At 46.8% G+C, this 18763-nt stretch overlaps 1 long non-coding RNA gene across 2 annotated transcripts; it reads right to left on the minus strand.

Annotated features, from left to right (window-relative positions):
* Positions 1-279: 279 nt before the first annotated feature.
* On the minus strand, positions 280-5678 carry LOC149872975 (uncharacterized). Of its 2 annotated transcripts, XR_016439826.1 has the most exons (4): positions 5323-5678; positions 3885-3952; positions 3609-3784; positions 280-1305 (listed from the first exon to the last, which is right to left on the minus strand). It is a non-coding gene; the product is annotated as an uncharacterized LOC149872975 (long non-coding RNA). The 2 variants fall into 2 exon arrangements; XR_016439825.1 differs by lacking the exon at positions 3609-3784.
* Positions 5679-18763: the final 13085 nt, after the last annotated feature.

Here is an 18763-nt window from a genome sequence, read left to right on the forward strand (position 1 = left end):
GACCATTTTAACAGAATGATGTAAGTGAATGTTCTTGTTGCCGGCACAAGGTGCCCGAGGGAGGCAACAATTGGGTTCGTTGCCTGGTGTGCGTCGCACCAATAAACACACTGTGGGGAGAAGTAGACAGAGTTTATTTGAGCTCAAGTAAAAGGCGCAGGGAGACTGTATTGTCTCAAGTTCTGCGCACCTAGCCCTGCAACAGTGTATTTTTATACCTTGGCCTCCACCCCCCACCACCCTCTTCCACCCTCCCCCTTCCCTCCTCCCTTCTCTCTCTGAGCGGTGCCCTTGCATTCCATAGATAACAGTTTTAGGGAGTTTCAGCCTGCCTGCTACTCATCCTGTTTTTCCAGTATTACAGGAGGTTACAAAAAGTTCAGGAAAGGGTTACAAAGGTTAAGGAAAGGGGGGGGGCCCTGGCTCGCCCAGAGCAGAGGGGCTTCTTCGACACTTATGGTCTTCCATCCCTCTGAGTTACCTAGGGTTATGCCCAGTGACACCAACAACTCCCCGCTTTGAGAATACTCAACAAAGTTTTGGCTGAGTTTTCTCATATTCTGAAGATAAAAAGTGATTGAGTGTTTGAGGATTGGGATCTTTAATGCAGGGGTATAGTGAAGCGCTTAGGGAGGGGGATGCACAGACTTTGCGCAGGAGGGCATTACAGCATGCAAATAAGAGGAGGGTAATTAAACACAACACAACACCAGTGACCAGGAGGTGAAGGATGCCCGTTCCTAGGCCTCCAAGGTTAGGCAACCAGCTCGAGAGAGAATCGAAAACAGTGGGTTCACATTCCTGACTTTTCCACTGCTCAAAAGCCTGTTCAGCTGCCAAAATGTGTTTATTAATATCTTGGGAATTTTCTGGAATATAAGTACAACATTCGTTACCGATTAAGGCACGTACTCCACCTTGAGAAACTAAGACATAATCTAGTGCTTGTCTATTCTGAAGGGATAACAACCGAAGTTGGTAAATCTCAGAATTAAGGCTCTTTTCAATAGTTAAGGTGTCATTAGCAAATTTTGTAAGAAACGCAGAAAGTTGACAATACAGCTTGGCTAACCGGCCCACTCCATACGACGGGAGAAGGATCATGCCAAATCTGTCTCATGATGAATCCAGTTCTTGTGTCCATCGACCTTTGCCGCTGTGTGGGAAACTAGTAGGACAGCGTGAGGTCCTTTCCACTTCTCTTGGAGGGGCTCATCCTTCCAGGTACGAACGAGCACAGAATTCCCCGGCTGTAATGAGTGGACTGAAGCATCCAGCGGAAGAGGCTGCAAGTCTTTAGTGTACCTATGGAGAGAAGAAAGAACAGCAGACAGAAAGCAAATATACCGTGACAAAATATTACATCCTATTTCCCACTCCCCTGCTAGAACCGGCATCCTGTTCATGGGGATGCCCTTCCAAACATAATCTCAAAGAGGCTAAGCCCTAATCTTCTCTTGGGGAGGGCACGAATGCGAAGCAGAGCAAGGGGCAAAGCATCGGGCCATCGCAGAGAGGCCTCCAGCAGATCTTTTCGTCAGTGGAGCAGAGCCATCCCTCCTTTTCTTGGAGACCAAGCTTATTGGCTAGTTCTTTTTCTTCATACGAGTACTGGGGATCCGGGAGCTCCCCCACTGATGGAATGAGGGCATGCATGTGGGTGTCAGCAGGTCTCGGCGTCCTCAGGGTGGCAGCAATTTTAGCTTCTCTGTCTGCCCGGGCGTTACCCCGGCTATGTCTTCTTGATCCTCTTTCTGATGTGCCTTACAGTGCATTACTGCCACTTCTGAGGGAAGTTGAACAGCTTCCAGGAGTCGGACAATTTGGGGTCCATACTTCACTGGGGAGCCTTGGGCTGTCAGCAATCCCCTTTGTTTCCATAGGCCAGCATGGGCATGCAGTACTCCAAAAGCATACCTAGAGTTGGTATAGATGTTGACCCATTTCCCTTTTGACAGTTCTAGCGCCCGGGTCAGGGCCACCAGTTCAGCAAGTTGAGCAGATGTTCCGGCGGGCAAACCCTTGGCCTCAACAACATCATAGAGGGTCACAACAGCATAACCTGCCCTCCTTTGCCCTTCTACAACAATGCTACTGCCATCAGTGTACCACTCACAATCAGCATTCAGAAGTGGCTGATCCTGTAGGTCTGCACGGCTGGAGTACTGTGCATCTATGATGTCTAAACAATCATGCTCTTGTTCTTCCGTTTCAGGTAAGACAGTAGCCGGGTTGAGGGAGGGGCAGGGCTGCAGAGTCACTTCAGGGTTCTCCAACAGCTTAGCTTGGTACCGAGCCACTCGAGCCTGGGTGAGCCAGAGACCCCACTTCGCGTCTAGCAGATCCTGGACCATATGAGGGGTATACACCTGCACAACTCCTCCAAGCGTTAACTTTTCAGCTTCCTCAAGTACTAGGGAAGTTGCTGCAACTGCTCGTAAACACGCTGGCCATCCCTTGGCAACTGGATCAAGCTATGAAACTATGAAACTATGAAACTATGTTTGGAGAAATAAGCAATGGGACGTTTCCACGCCCCCAACAATTGAGTAAGCGCTCCCAGAGCCATCCCTTTTCGTTCATGCACATACAATTGGAAAGGTTTAGAAAGGTCCGGTAAACCCAGGGAGGGGGCTTCCATTAGTTTCCTTTTAGTATTTTAAATACCTTGTCGGCTTCTGAATTCCAATAAAAGGGGTCATGGTCTGCCCCTTTCACACAATCATATAGTGGTTTTGCCCATAGTCCAAATTCAGGGATCCATATTCTGCAAAAACCTGCCATGCCGAGAAACGCCCTGAGCCGCTTACGGTTGCTTGGGGTGGGAACCTGGCATATAGCCTCCTTTTGCTCACTTGAAAGCTGGCGCTCCCCCTGTCTTATGTAAAATCCCAGGTATCGTACTTCAGGGAGAGCAATTTGAGCTTTATTTTGAGCCACCCGATATCCTCGAAGTCCAATAAAGTTCAGGAGGCTTCCAGTGGCGTTAAGGCAAGAGTTTAAATCTACAGTAGCAATTAATAAATCATCCACATATTGTAACACGAGGACTTCACTCTCATTATTCCACTCCTCCAAGTCTTTAGCTAAGGACTGGCTGAAAAGGGTAGGAGAGTTCTTAAATCCCTGGGCTAATACTGTCCAACAAAGTTGTTTCTTAACCCTTTTCTGTCCTCCCATTCAAAAGAGAATATCTCCTGAGGGGGAGGGAGGTCAACTGGAATTGTAAAGAAAGCGTCTTTCAAATCAAGAACTGAGAAATGAGTATACTGCCCCCCTATGGAGGCCAGCAAGGTATATGGGTTTGGGACGAGGGGATGAATAGTTTTAACCCATTTGTTAACCGCCCTTAGGTCCTGCACCAGTCGATATGTGCCATCAGGCTTTAATACAGGCAAGATAGGAGTGTTCCAGGCTGACTGACACTCTCGCAGTATGCTGTACTTTAGGAAACGGTCTATAGTCTCCTGCAGTCCCTCTCTGGCTTCCTTTTTGATTGGGTACTGCTTGATTCGTACTGGACCTTTTCCTGGCAGTAGTTGGATATTAATGGGGGTTTGAGGTGTAGCCTTTCCGGGGACCCCCCTTGCCTATACCAAAGGGTATACCTGGTCTTTCCACTGGTTCCACTCCAGGGGGGTGTTCATAGCCGAGGGTTCAATCGCGAGGGTCATTATCCATGCATTTTCAGGGGGCAATGTGTGGGTTATTTCATCCTGGGTAAAATGCAGTGATGCACCTAATTGACAAAGCAGGTATCATCCTAGCAGGGGTGTTGGGCAATCTGGAAGGTAGACCAATTTGTGAGAGAGAGCCCAGTCTCCCAGAGCACATTCTGCAGGAGCATACACTGGGCACTGAGTCTTTTTTCCCGTGGCACTTACCACGGTGAGAGAGTCCACTACGGGAAGTTGAAGAGGTTGATTTACACCGGTCCGTGCTGCCCCGGAGTCTACCAAAAAAATCAATTTTTGAGTTCCCCACCCACATTTTTACTCGAGGTTCTGGCGGTGGGGTGGTCCATTTCCCCTGACACCCCTACTCCTGTCCTTCCGCTGCCATTACAGGAGTATAGTCTCTCCCTTTCTCTGAGCATTCATTCTTCCAGTGTCCCTCTCACCGGCATAAGGCACACTGGTTCCATCCCAGGCGTCTTTCTTGTGGGCCAGGGCGCCCGCGCCCATGACCCCTTATACTCCTGCCTCTCCCACCTTCTTGTGGCCTTTCTCTGACTCCAGCCTTTACTTCTGCTACTAGCATTCTAACTTGTCTCTTTTCCTCTTCTTCCTTTCTGAGGGTATACGCCCTGTTTGCAGTCTCCAATTTTTGTGCTACAGACATACCCATTAAGTCTTCCTTTTTTTATAAGAGGTAAGACAGGTATGATCCACAGGGTTGTTAGGGTCCTATCTAGGGTCTGCTAGGGGAACCACATCTGCCGGAGCAGGAACATTGATGGGATCCCTTTCATGCCTCTGCTGTGCTTCCTCCCTTGCTTTGGAAATAACTAGATTCCGCTCTACTTCAGATAATAAGGTTCGCATAAGGATATTACAGTCATCCCAATCAGGCTTGTGACTAGCTAAACATCCCTCAAAGACAGAGATAAACTTACTCGGGCTAGTTGAAAATTCTCCAGCCTGTGCTTTAAAAGCCACCAGGTCCACCAGATTAAAAGGTACATGGGTGTATACTTGCATGGTCTGGGCTACACACCCATCTGCCCCAGGCCGGGCTATTACAGTTTCAGTAAGTAAAGGGTAAAATCCCACTGAGGGAGGAATCTCTGGAACCGGGGGCATCTGATCTTTATATGGTGGAGGTATTAAAGCCGAAGGGGACGCCAACTCTAGCATTACAGTGGTTGTGGGGGAATGCTGAGACTCAACACTAACAACTACCAATCCTGTCGGAGTCAAATTACACTTCTGCAAAATATCTGTCTTATTTCATAAAGCCATAAACAATTTTGCATACAAATGTTCATTCCACTTACCCATCCGCTGACAAAACAGGAGTAATTGGAGGATTGTATTATAGTTAATTGACCCTTCCGGAGGCCACCTTTCCAGATCCTCCAGTTGATATTGAGGCCATTCCACTGTACAGAACTTTTTAAGATTATTTTTAGTCATTAGATCTGACTTAAACAGTTTCCAATTAGTTAGAATGCATTCTAAGGGTGTACACCGTGCCCTGCCAACCGTACTCTGTCCCTGCCCATACTCCAGGGAGACACTGGGTGTCCCCAGGTCCTACAGGGAGACACTGGGTGTCCCCAGGTCTTAACAGGCAATGCTCAGACTGCTGAGCTTATCCTACCTTGTCCGAGGGACCAGTTCCACACTGTTGCCCACGATCGCTTCTCCACTATTAGAGTGCGTTGCACTGTTGTGCCCTCCGGGGTCGATCAAACCATGTCTCTGCTGAGGCCCCTGACGAAACCACCGGTGTGCGCTGGGCGTCGGTTGTTGCCACAAATCGTCGACCCCAGGAGGGATCCAGGCAAGGCAAAATGTTAGCCTCGAGCCCCACGTTGGGCACCAAAAACTGTTGCCGGCACAAGGTGCCCGAGGGAGGCAACAATTGGGTTCATCGCCTGGTGTGCATCGCGCCAATAAACACACTGGGGGGAGAAGTAGACAGAGTTTATTTGAGCTCAAGTAAAAGGCACAGGAAGACTGTATTGTCTCAAATCCTGCGCACCTAGCCCTGCAACAGTGTATTTTTATACCTTGGCCTCCACCCCCCACCACCCCCTTCCACCCTCCCCCTTCCCTCCTCCCTTCTCTCTCTGAGCGGTGTCCTTGCATTCCACAGATAACAGTTTTAGGGAGTTTCAGCCTGCCTGCTACTCATCCTGTTTTTCCAGTATTACAGGAGGTTACAAAAAGTTCAGGAAAGGGTTACAAAGGTTCAGGAAAAGGGGGGGGGCCCTGGCTCGCCCAGAGCAGAGGGGCTTCTTCGACACTCGTGGTCTTCCATCCCTCTGAGTTACCTAGGGTTATGCCTAGTGACACCAACATTCTGAAGTCGCAATACGGTATAACCCGGTTCCTTATATATTTGCAACTCATGTCCAACTTGCTGTGATAATTCATTGTAAGAGTCATTCTGATCCAAGATACTGGACTGTGCATTGTGCACATTCGTGTGTGTGTGTATGCACACGTGCGCACGCTCAGTAAGGCCCACGATAATTTCATGGATGTTTACTAGCTAAACAAGTAAGACACACCCAGGGTGGTGCAAGTATAACACACATGGATACAAGTGATGTAGCAAATGTCAAGTTAATTCCATGCACGTGTTTCTTTAAAGGTTCTTTGCATGGTATACGGAAGGAGAAGTGGAAAGAAAAGGTAAGCAATAGATGGGGACTCAGGTAACATAGGTAGGTATGGAGGGAAGCAGAGATGAAGTATCCAGAGAAAGAAGGTTGGAACAAGGAACCAATGAGAGAATCAAAATGGTCAAAAAGCCACTTCCAGTGTGTCAAGGTCTCTGCTTAAGCTGCTTCTGTCATCCTAACTGAATACTCCCTCCATATAGGTCTTTTTACTGCATGGCCATATAGTAAGGTGGGGGAGGTGCACCAACTGAGTCCAGTAGGATAACTGGGGGGGAAAGGGGGCATCAGTGGGGCACCAACCCTGGGCTCCAACTATGAAGGGATGCCCAAATCAACCCCCTAGTAGTCTTTACCCAGCAATGTATTTGGGGAATAGAGGATGAGTGGAATGGTGCTCCCCCACACCTGAGGAGTTTTTTTTTTTTTTAGTAGGTGCAGTCCTACACACAGTAGCATATGTGGGGTAGTGGTGGGGTAGCATGGAGTGAACACAGCACAGGGATGGCTCCCAAGAATTCTATATAACGGGGCTGCTGCTACCAGATTCTCTCTATCTCCACTGCTGCTTCTCAGGCTTTCTGCATGGGGGAGGTAGCTTCTACTGCTACTGCTGCCAGTGCTTTAGCTGCTCTAGCAGCATCAACTACAGTAGCAGAAGTAGTGATGGAAACAGTAGCAGCAGCAACTGCCTTCTCTGTGCAGACAACTTGGACATGTAAGATTTCCCTTCTCCCTCCCCTCAGAACACATGGGTCAGCATGCTACCACACCTCCCTCGCCCCCACCCCCCACCACCCCAGGAGCTAAATGACCTTACTGCCCCTTTGACTGGGAACATCTACACATACTATTAGCATGGAACAACAAACTCGAGTACATATCGTGCCGGAGTTTATTGCTCCCAGGTACACCATTTGAATGTGTGGCCAGGACTGCAGCATGCTGAGATGGATTGGAAAAGCCCTAGCTGGCAGGGGGCCCCAGGGATCAGCCTGCTAGCCCATGGCTGCTCCAACCTGGCTTAAAGTGCTGAGGATGAGTTGGCTAGGGCACGAGAGCTTTCTAGTGTGGGGATAGCCATCAGGCAGCACCCCACACTGAAACACCTTCATTCCCAGCTGGATCAGCATCTACACGTGTGCTGGTGCACAAAAAAAACCTCCATAGCAGGATAGTACTTGTACTTACAAGTATGACCCTGTTGCAGAGTTAATAAATTTCCTGCAGGCTAAAAGGGCTGCATGTGTAGATGTGAAACATTTAGTGCATAGCTCAGGGGTCGGCAATCCCTGGCACATGTGCTAAGCTTGGCACATAAGGCCATTTTGCTCAGCACACCATGGCCAGCCCTAGCTCTGGGTAGCTGCTGCCAGTGCTTGCAGCATCCCAGCTGCTGGCTGGGAGTAGCCAGGGCTCCTGGCTGGCAACAGCTACCCAGAGCCGGGGCTGGCTGGAGCCAGGAGGCTTCAAACAGTTGCACCAGGCTCTGGAGCCCCTGCATCAGCTCTGTACCGGCCCGTGCACATGTGCCTCAGAGCAGGCGGTGGCAGGGGCCTGAAGCAGTGCAACCCTGGTCTCTCCCTTCTTCCAGCACAGAGCTGGTGACTGGGCTCCGGAGCCCAGCACAGCTGTTTATAGCCAGCCTGGGCTCTGGGCAGCTGCAGCAAGCAGCAGGCAGGCTGTAAACAGCTGTGCCAGGCTCCACAGCTCTGGCATCAGCTCTATGCTGGCGGTGACTGCACAGGCACCTCAGGGTGGGCTGCACTGCCCTGCTAGGAACAGCCTGTGCTCCAACAGCTACCCAGAGCCAGGGTAGCTGTTGACAGCCATAGAGCCCAGGCTGGGGGGCAGGGGCTTTGGGTGGGGGGCAAAGGGCCTGCCCTCATTTTGTTTTTCTGGCATGCTGGCACTCCAGCACCTTCCAAGGTAGGCATTGTGGTGTTTTTTGGCACTCCAGCCAAAAAACATTGCCTACCCCTGGCATAACAAATTCGTCCTCTCTGCACTAAACTTCTTAGACATACCTACTGAGTCATACTACTAAGTAGGACTGTATCCCCTTCACAGTTTTGGGATGGCTCCAGCTAAGCTACATTTTACCCTTTTATCCTTCAGTCGTTGGAACAGAGCCTGCTTTACCTGTTTCTGTTTCTGCACTGTATATTTCCTTGTTGAACGAGCCTGAGCAGAATATGTGATAATACGTGATTTATTATTAGAGATGTCATTACAACCATTATTGAGCATTCTCTGCCAAATAGTCCAGCATTTTTTCTTCAGATCTTTTGTATGTCTGGATAGAGCAGCTTGTTCACGATGGACATATTTTGACATTTTTGAATTGGGCATGTTTAAATTTAAAGGTGGAAAAAAATCACTCATGATGTGGAACACCAGCATTTTTTAACAGATACACTAAAAAAGAGAGAAAATGTAACTTGTGGCTCATGAAATAAAAATAGTTGCTGAGTAACTAATTATGCATTCTTAATATTTTAAAAATAGAACTAGCTACTCACTGGTCATGCTTACATGAGACACTATGTTGCCACATCAGTGAACTGAAGCAACACAGCTCATCACTATGGTGACATAGCATCAGTGGGCACAAACTGTGACATTTACACTACATCACTGTGGAGACCAGTCGTGTTGCCATAGCTCATTGCTACAGCAAGGTAGTGTCTAAAAATAACTGAGCCACTGGGACTGCACAGTACTAAAGCAAGTACTAAATGACTGTGCAGTACCAAATGCACAGTCAGGGGCATGTGTAAATGGCATGTGTAAATGTGCCCATTGTACAGATGTATTCAGTGAGAAGACATATGAGAGCAGAACTTCCATTCCAGGCATTTGGAAAAGAAAAAGGACTCATTTCTCCCATTACACAGGACTCTGGGTGGCTGATTACAAGTGTAAGTGTTAAGGGTGCAGCTTTTTACCCTGCCCACCTGCCTCTATTTGAATGCTCTGTCTAATCATTCTCATAACCTCTCCTTGAAACAACCGAACTATTCTCTTACAGGCTGCAGACAGACATTTGGGGAGGTTATGGGGGAGATTAGATTGCGATAAAAGAGCTACCCAATTGAAGGTAAATCAGGATGGGGAGAGCTAGCAGGGAAGGTTGGAGAAGCCAGGAGGGGGGGAACTGAGGCTCTGTGCAGGGGGGATGGGATTGGAGGGTCTGTGGAGGGATTGGTAAACAGGCAGGGTTTATGGGGGTATTGCTGAAGTCCAGGAGGGTTTGGCAGGATCTGGGGGCTTGTGGAGTCCATGACAGGGGATTTGGAATGATGGGAAGGCTCTCTCCCCCTACACTGGGACCAGGGGCTATTTTTAGCACTTGGTCCTGTCCCACCACCGGACAAGTCCCTAATCCTGATGAACCTACCATCCCATCCCTCCCTCCCTCCCTCCCCTCCACCCCACACAAATTTATTTCCTCAGCTCCTGGCATTAGGAACAGTGGTAAACCAGCACCAGGAGTGACTTGAAGGATGAGGGGTTTGGCTGACTTGGAGAGAGGTCTGGCTGGTCTGTGGGGGAGGCAGGTGTCCACCTATAGGTGGGGGGAGGGGGCATAGATGCTAAAAATAGCCCAGTTCCAGAAGGAGGTGAAAAAAGCAAAGACTTGGGGCTGGGGCCAGTGTCTGGGCTTTCTCAGCCCTGGAACTGCATTGGCAACATTACAGAAGTTCATTTAGGTTGGTCTTGCCAGATCTGAGCTAAGTTAGACTACCTCAGATGTAAATTTAGATCAGTTTGGCCATTTTTAGACCTGAATTTGTGTAGTATTCGCACATAGATCCACCTAAGTAGTGTAAGGTCTGTACCTGGCCAAACTATGTTAAATCAAGTGGCCATTTTTAATGTGATCTAACCTCCCCAAATGTCTGTACACAGCCTCATTTTCTCCTTTTTAAATCCCGGTTCTACCCACTTTGTGTCCATTCACCCTCTTCTCAGGTACCATGTATCCCTCTAACTGCCTCTCATATTCTCCTTTTTCTCTTTATCAATTCCCTCTCCCCATTCTCCTAACCTCTCTTAATCTTTTCATCCTCTTCTTTTTTTTAAAAAAAACTTGTTTACATACTCTCTACTTCTCAGCTTATCCCCACATCATTTCCTCTTTCCCCCTTATTCTCACTCAGTTACTCCATTATTTGTTTCCTAATATCTAAGTAGTTACTCCATTTACTCCACCAATTCCTTTCTATTACTATCATTCATTCTCTCTGCAGCCCAACTCATATTTTTAGAAGTTCTTATGGCATATTAATTAAAGTTTCAAATTCTGGCATTATTTTTTAGTTTGCAAGTCCATTTAAAATTTATTTTTCTAAGTGGATATATTTATGTTACCACATAGATACACAACCAACCTAGCTCTAAATTAGCTAGCTCAAAACCCACTAGTAATCTAGCCATTGCAGCATGGAGTTTACCCTGGACTACAAAGTCTAAAGCAGCATAAAAGAGTCTATGCTGAACATTGAGTTGGCCAAGCTACACTTTTATTGGGATCTGACCTACCTGCATTACAGCTAGGTCAGCATAAGTTATGCCAATGATTCTGACCTATGGTTGGAGGTATATAATATTGTTATCCATGAAGTCCATATTTTCTGTGTCAGCACCATAAATAAAGATATTGTTTCCCTTCCATTGTTCCCAACCTTTCACCAGCCCTTACTATATTTTAAAATGTGATTAGTTATCAAAGCTACTCCTTTGGGAGTTCAACTCTTCTTTTCAGAAGCCAATGGCAGTAACAAGAAATGAACTTAAACTTTTTAACCGTCCTTTCCTAAAATAAATAAAACTCTGGTTTGATCCCCTACCCAGAATTGCTATCCTACTTTCGGCCCTTGAATATAGAGGGTAGCCTGGGCAACAGCAACTGCAAAACCATCACATTCCCTGTCCATTGAAAGTCAGGAAAATCGGCTAGCAAGGTTGAAGTTTTGGACTTCAAAACAGTGTATTTCAGCAGGCTCAGGGCAATAGTAGGGGAAGCACTGCAGGACTAGGGACCAAGTGTGAAAGGAGTTCATGAAGATGGTTTGAGGACATGATCCTCAAAGTAGAAAAGAATGCTATTCCCATGCAGAGGAAAGGTAGCAGAAGGGCTGGGAAGCCCTCTTGGCTTAGTAGGGATATCATGGTCTTCTTGAAAAAGAAGAAAGAGGCATACAAACAATGAAAGCTTAGGACAGTCCCCAAGGAGGATTATACAACAATGGCCCACATTTGTAGGGAACAGATTAGAGAGGCTAAGGTGGTGACTGAATTTAAACTCAAAACATAAATCAAGGACAATAGGAAGTCCTTCTTTAGGATGTAGGAAATAGAAGAAAAACAAATAGAAGAACGGGGATATTGATTAACAACTCAGGACGGCTGGTTACCAACATTGAGGAGAAAATTAAACTCCTGAATGACAACTTTGCTTTGGTATTTCACTGGACTAAAGGGAAAATCGTACTAACTAAGGTTCTGAATGGGCATTGTGGGAATGAGCACCTTCCTACTGTTGACATGATCAGTTAGAAAAGTTAGACATTTATAAGTCAGCAGGACTGGATGAACTTCATCCAAAAGTGCTGAAGGAGCTGGCCAAAGTCACCGTGGGACTTCTGGCAAAACGCTTCCAAAATTCGTGGAGCTTCGGGGAGGTCCCTGAAGACTGGAAAAGGGCCAACATTGTGCTCATCTTCAAGAAGGGCATGAGAGAGGACCCGGGCAACTATAGATCAATTAGCCTAACTTCTATACCAGGGAAAATTCTGGAAAAATTCATCAAGGAGTCTATGTGCAATACTCTTGAAGTTTCGGAATGAGAGCCAGCATGGCTTCATCATGTGCAGGTCTTGTCTTACCAATCTCATCTCCTTCCATGACGAGGTGACTCACTACCTGGATAAGAGTGAGGAGGTCAACATGGTATACCTAGACTTCCAAAAGGCCTTTGGTCTGGTATCTCATGATATTCTCATGGAAAAATTGGAGGATTGCAGGCTGAACTGTTTGACAGTCAGTTGGGTAGGAAGTTGGCTGCAGGGTAGGACCCAGAGAGTTCTAATGAATGGATCTATGTCATCCTGGTGAGAAGTGGCCAGTGGTGTCCCTCAGGGGTCCATGGTTGGTTTAGTGCTTTTCAATGTCTTTATCAACGATTTGGGTGTGGGGATGAAGAGCTCAATGGCCAAGTTCATGGATGATACCAAGTTATGGGGGAGCATGGTCACACTTAAAATAGGCTGCAAATACAGGTGGACCTAGACAAGCTGGCAAGGTCCCTTCCAGCACATTACAATCTATGAATTTATGAAAATATTGCCCCTCTGGTTACTTTTCTAGGTAGCTCTTCCTCATTCATAAGTACTCAGGAGTCTCTGCAAACACAGAACCAAAATGACCTTTAATTTGAGGAAAAGCAAAAATAATAATAAAATCTGCCAAACCCAATCAGTTTATCAATAATATGATCATTCCTACAGTTGTTGAGGTCCAGGTCCTATTTATTTTTCTTATGCCTCACTGATTTTGGAACTGTGGGTTTGGGCACTTACACACAGCTTGAGAAACTATTTCCCCTTGCATAAATAATGTCCCTGTACACATACTTGATATGGACATAAGGAGGAAGGCAATTAGGGTTACCATATTTCTAGTTTCAAAAAAGAGGAGACCTGTCAGAAGAGGGCAGTAATATGATTTTGTGGGTCAGTGATATGCCTATGCCCTGTCCCTGACTCTCATTCTCACTCTCATTCTCAAGACACATCCTCCCCAACCCTAGTGCTACCCCTCACTCCTGACCCACAGTGCCCCAACCCACAGGCCATGCTGGTGCTCCTCATTCCCAACCCACAGCCCCCTGGCACTGCCTGTGCCCTGCACTCATGACCCACTGTCCCCCACACCTCTTGGTGCCCTTCACTCCCAAGCCACAGGCCCCGCCCAGCTCTGCCCGTTCTGCTCATTCCCAACCCCCTGCCCCCCAGCCCTGCCACTGGCCCTGGTGCCACCAGCCAAGCCACCAGCTCCCTACTGACCCCAAAAGCTGCTCCCCCCACACCCTTCACCCACTGGAGGGCCAGACACCTCTCCCTTCTGCCCCACCCTGCTGTAGCCCCAGCACTTGGACAGCTTCCCCCAGCACTGGGAGGCACCCTCCCCCCCTCCCCCACCCATCTCCTCTACACACCCTGCTACACACACTCATACATACCCTGGACAGTCCCTAAGCCTCAACTCTCCAACCTCCCGCCCCAGACTTACCTGTATGCAGCTGCCAGGTCTGCTCCCACCACTCCACCTGGCTGCATGCCACCCGTGTGTGTGCGCACACGTAAATGTACATGATGCCCCCTGCCTCCAATCGCTCTCCCCCCTCTTCCACCAGGGCCAAGCAGCTCTTTCCTAGGGTAAGCTGGGAAGTGCCAGGAAAAACTTAGATGCTGAGCAGCACAAAATCATGGACGTATGTTGATATTTAAAAAAACCCACCCAGACAGAAATGGGAGGACCCAAAAAGAGGACATGTCCAGGAAAACCCACCTTTAAATCCTCCCATCACCAAAAGGGGATTTAAATATATATCTTCTGGTTCCAGCCATAGCCTAGACACTGCTTAGACCCCTCTGCAGCCCTCTTCTTAAGGGACCACTGCACTTTTAATTTAATATTACTTAGGTTAAAAAAAAAAGAAAAACGGCAGTGGAAAAGTTTCTATGTCATGAGGATCTGAGGCCCATAGTAGCACTTGGGGTAAAAATAAACCTGGTGCCCCCTCCCTTCCAGGCATTATTTATTTCACTGAGGCACATAACCTCTAGCTGTAGTTCCTGCTGGCCTCATTCTTGGATTCCCACCATTTGTCAGTGGCACCTCGCTTTCTTTGCTTGGGTTAAAGTTGTCTGAAGTTCAAATATTTTGATTTAGGATAATGGAAATGATTTGAAACAATAAAATTATACTTTTTTTCAATTTATTTTTCCAGAAATAATGAAGTGACTTAATTTCTATTCAGACTGAAACCCCCTACCCCCAAGCCTCTCCTTCTCTGCTAGTATTATGAATGGCTACCAACACAAAAAAAATAGTTATTTTTGCAGCTCTATAGTTGATTCACACTAATAACTTAAAATTAGTTTCTAGGCACTTACTGCCAATACCCAAAGCCTTTGCTAGAATCTTATATTTGATCTCTGTTTAATAACCTTCCTTCATTTTTTCTATGAAAACAGAAGCTTCAGACAACAATATAGATGAAAGTTGATCTTGTGCTTAGGGAACTAGGCTCCATAGCAAGAGCTCTAGTTCAGTTCCTGGCTTTGTAATGTGACCTTGAGTAGGTCCCTTAATCTTTTCATGCTTCTTTTTCCATATTAGTAAAATGGTTGTACCTTTTCTCTCCCTCTCATCCTGTATCTGCCTTGTCAAGTCAGGTCCTATGAATGGCCTCAGTTCAGATAACAACTTAAGCATTTAGAATTTTAGCATGTGCTTTAACTGGACTTCAGCACATGAACTGGGGGTTGGTATGTAAAATTGTTAATACAAGACCCATCATTACAAAGGACTGCAATGTAGGTCATAGAATCATAGAATCATAGAAGTATGGTTGGAAGGGACCTTGTAGATCTTCAAGTCCAACCCCCAGCCTGGGAAGGAGAAAAACTGGACTCAAATGACTCCAGCCAGATAGGCATCAAGCCTCTTCTTAAGGATCCCCAGGGTAGGAGCCAGCACCACTTCTCTTGGAAGTTGTTTCCAGATCCTAGCCACCCTAACTGTGAAGTAGTTCTTATGGATATCTAATCTAAACCTACTCTCCAACAACTCATGGCCTTTATTCCTTGTTATGCCAGGGGGTGCTAGGGGAAACAAGGTCTCTCCCAAACCCTTCTGGTCCCCCCTATTGAATTTATAGATGGTCACCAGGTCCCCCCTCAGCCTTCTCTTGTGAAGGCTGAACAGGTTCAGATCCCACAGTCTCTCATTGTAGGGTCTGCCCTGTAGTCCCTGGATCATGCGGGTGGCCCTCCTCTGGACCCTCTCAATATTGTCCACATCCCTCCTGAAGCGGGGCACATGGAACTGGACACAGTACTCCAGCTGTGGCCTGACTAGTGTCACATAGAGGGGGAGGATCACTGCCTTGGCCTTACTTGAGATGCACCTGTGGATGCACGAAAAGGTGCGGTTAGCCCTTCCAACCGTGACCTCACATTGTCGGCCCATGTTCATCTTGGAGTCAATAATGTCTCCAAGATTCCTTTCTGCTCCATGCTCTCAAGAAGGGAGTTTCCCATCTTATACATGTGCTGCTAGTTACTACTGCCCAAGTGCAGAACCCTGCACTTTTCAGTATTGAAACACATCCTGTTTTTGTTAGCCTACCCCTGCAACCTATCCAAGTCTTGCTGCATTCTTTCCCTCCCTACTAGCGTGCTTACCTCACCCCAAATTTTGGTATCATCAGCAAATTTAAGCAGGTTGCCTTTCACCCCATCATCCAAATCACTGATAAAGAAATTGAACAGCGCGGGCCCAAGGACCGAGCCCTGGGGGACTCCACCACCCACTTTCCCAGAGGTCGAATATGACCTGTCCACCACCACCCTTTGAGTACAACCCATCACCCAACCTGCAATCCATCTGACTGTGTGGGCATCAATGCCACAATTGCCTAGTTTTTTAATGAGGATGGGGTGGGAGATGGTGTCAAAGGCCTTGAAGTCCAGAAAGACTACATCCACGGTGACACCTGCATCCAATGCTTTTGTGACCTGATCATAAAAGTCAACCAGGTTGGTCTGACATGACCAACCTCTAATGAAACCATGCTTGAGCATCATCCCTGAAGCTGGCCTATCACAGATGTGCTCCTTGATGATCTTCTCAAAGAGTTTCCCTAGGATTGAGGTAAGACTGATGGGCCTATAGTTGCCCAGGTCCTCCCTCCTCCCTTTTTTAAAGATGGGGATCATGTTGGCTATCTTCCAATCATCTGGCACCTGGCCTGAGCACCACAAGCACTTGTAAAGCCATACCAAGGGTCCTGCAATAACTCCTGCTAACTCCCTCAACACCCTGGGGTGGAGAGCATCTGGGCCTGATGATTTGAACATATCCAGCCCCTCAAGAAGCTCTCTAACCCGGTCCTCCCCAACCTGAGGTCTGGAGGCGTTCCCCTCGAGTCCATCTTGCATCACAGTGGGGAAGTCCCAGTCCCTGCACAAGAAAACTTAGGTGAAGAATCGATTAAAGAGATCTGCTTTCTCCTCTGGTGCAACCACCAGATTGTGCAGCATATCTTGCAGGGGCCCCATGTTTCCTGGTGCCTTCTTCATCCTCCTTATATATTTGAAAAAGGACTTTTTATTATCTTTGATCTTGGACGCTAGTGCTAGCTCTAGGACTGCCTTAGCTTTCCTGACAGCCCCCCTACAGGCCCAAGCAGAGGAGATATACTCCTCTTTGGTGATAGCACCCCCCTTCCACCAGGTGTATGCCACCTTTTTGGCAATCAGACATTCCTGGATGCTCTTGCTGAGCCAGGGAGGCTTTTGGGATGGTCACCCCTTGGGCCCTGAGTATTGTCTCCTTAAGGAACGACCACTCATCTTGGACGCTGAGTTCCTCTGCCCTTGAGAATCCCAGCACCTCTCCCACTAATCTCCTCAACTTGTTGAAGCTGGCCCTCTTGAACTCTTGAGGTCATCCAAGGTAACAATAGTCTAAGTCATCCCATTAGATAAAATTGTCTTTAAAATGCATAGATAAAAAGACTTAATTTATCTAAACTGAAAAGCCTCGTTATGCATTCCTTGACTGAGTTTCAATTATAACTCATAAACAAGAGAAGTTTGAAAACACAAGTAATTGAATCAGAATTGGTATATTGGAAGTTAGGACTGCATAGTGCTAAAATATGAGCTAGTTCATTCAACATCCCTTTTTGGGGTTCCTTATTTAATGATTATACCAGGAAGGTCATTAATGTGTCAGGACTGCTGTGGTGACTACCTCTTGTGTCCTTGGGAAAAGTCATATGTTTTAAGGGTTGGGTTTTTTTGGTGGGGGGTTACCTTTTTTATTAAACATACAAAAAAGAAGGAAAGACTTCCATTATGTATTTGCTATAGGACTAAGCGAGCCGAGTCCTTTATCCTCGAAAGCACAAGGGTTTTTTAAAAACTTTTTAATGCTGTACATAACAAGAGTCATGTTAACACATTTGATTTTTTGGTTCCATTTATTTCACATAACAGGCCACAATTCCCCAAGTTGAGTTGGTGTCTTTATGTACTACTGAAATATAGATAATAAATCTATCACTGTGCAGTGGGTTGGAACCAATAAGAAACAGTTATTGGTTTTCAGCTAGAATTTCTACTAAGGCACACTAATGTCAGACAGACATCTGAAAACATATCTCCCAGGTCATTTGTTCTAACATACCCAAGAATTTTAACGCAGAAGTTTTTAATTTCTCACTTATCTCCATTAGGCTTAAGGATAGAACCAAAATAGAGCACTGCAAGTAGGTGTTCCAATGCCAAAATATTAGCCAAGGTCCTAGAATAGAACCCTGACATAGGTGTCCAGGACCAGGCTTCCTCTAAAGCAGGGGTATCAAATTCATCAGGCTCTACAGGCCAGAAAAATAGCATGGGGCCAATCTACAGGCTGAATCAGGCCTGAAGACTGGACCTGTAAGCTAGATCCAGCAGGGCAGGAACTTCATACAGCATGTGCCCCAAAACGGCCACTCATTTCACATGCAGCTCTCACCCGCACCAGCCCTGTGCACCACATGAAGCATACACACATCCCAGGCCATTGCAACAGGCGTTCATTATGCTGTGTGCAGTGTACAGGACTGATCCAGTGCACCTCATGTTTGCCATTTGTGGGTACATTATATGCCCTCCGGGTTCGATGGAACAGATTTGTGGGCTGGATCTTTGACACCTCTGTTATAAAATGTGTGGTCGGTGTTAGGCCCTCAAAAAGATGTTACAAAAAGACTGCATACTTAGTGGGGAACCATATTTATGAATTCCTCTCCCTATCCTGAGAAACTCTTGAGTCAGTTCTGCAGGAAAGTCCCTTTATATACTAGAGATGCAAAACTTGAGGTTAGGTGCCTTTAAGCATTTTTTGAAAAAATCTAACAGAGATTACTCTTAAACTGTGCCTAGGGGAAAATAAACTTGCCTTATATAATATTCTAGCAGCTAAAGCACTCACTTAGGAAATGAGACATTGGGGTTTTGGGAACCGATCAACCTGCAAGGATTCAGATCCATATGTTTCCACCTCTCAGAAGAGCATCATAACTAAGAGGCCACAGAAAAGTCAGTGAGGCACTCTGTACCCTTCTTGTTG

The sequence above is a fragment of the Crocodylus siamensis genome, chromosome 1 (assembly GCF_052110815.1).
Source record: "Crocodylus siamensis isolate JL-2025a chromosome 1, ASM5211081v1, whole genome shotgun sequence".
In the NCBI taxonomy this organism is placed as follows: Eukaryota; Metazoa; Chordata; order Crocodylia; family Crocodylidae; genus Crocodylus; species Crocodylus siamensis.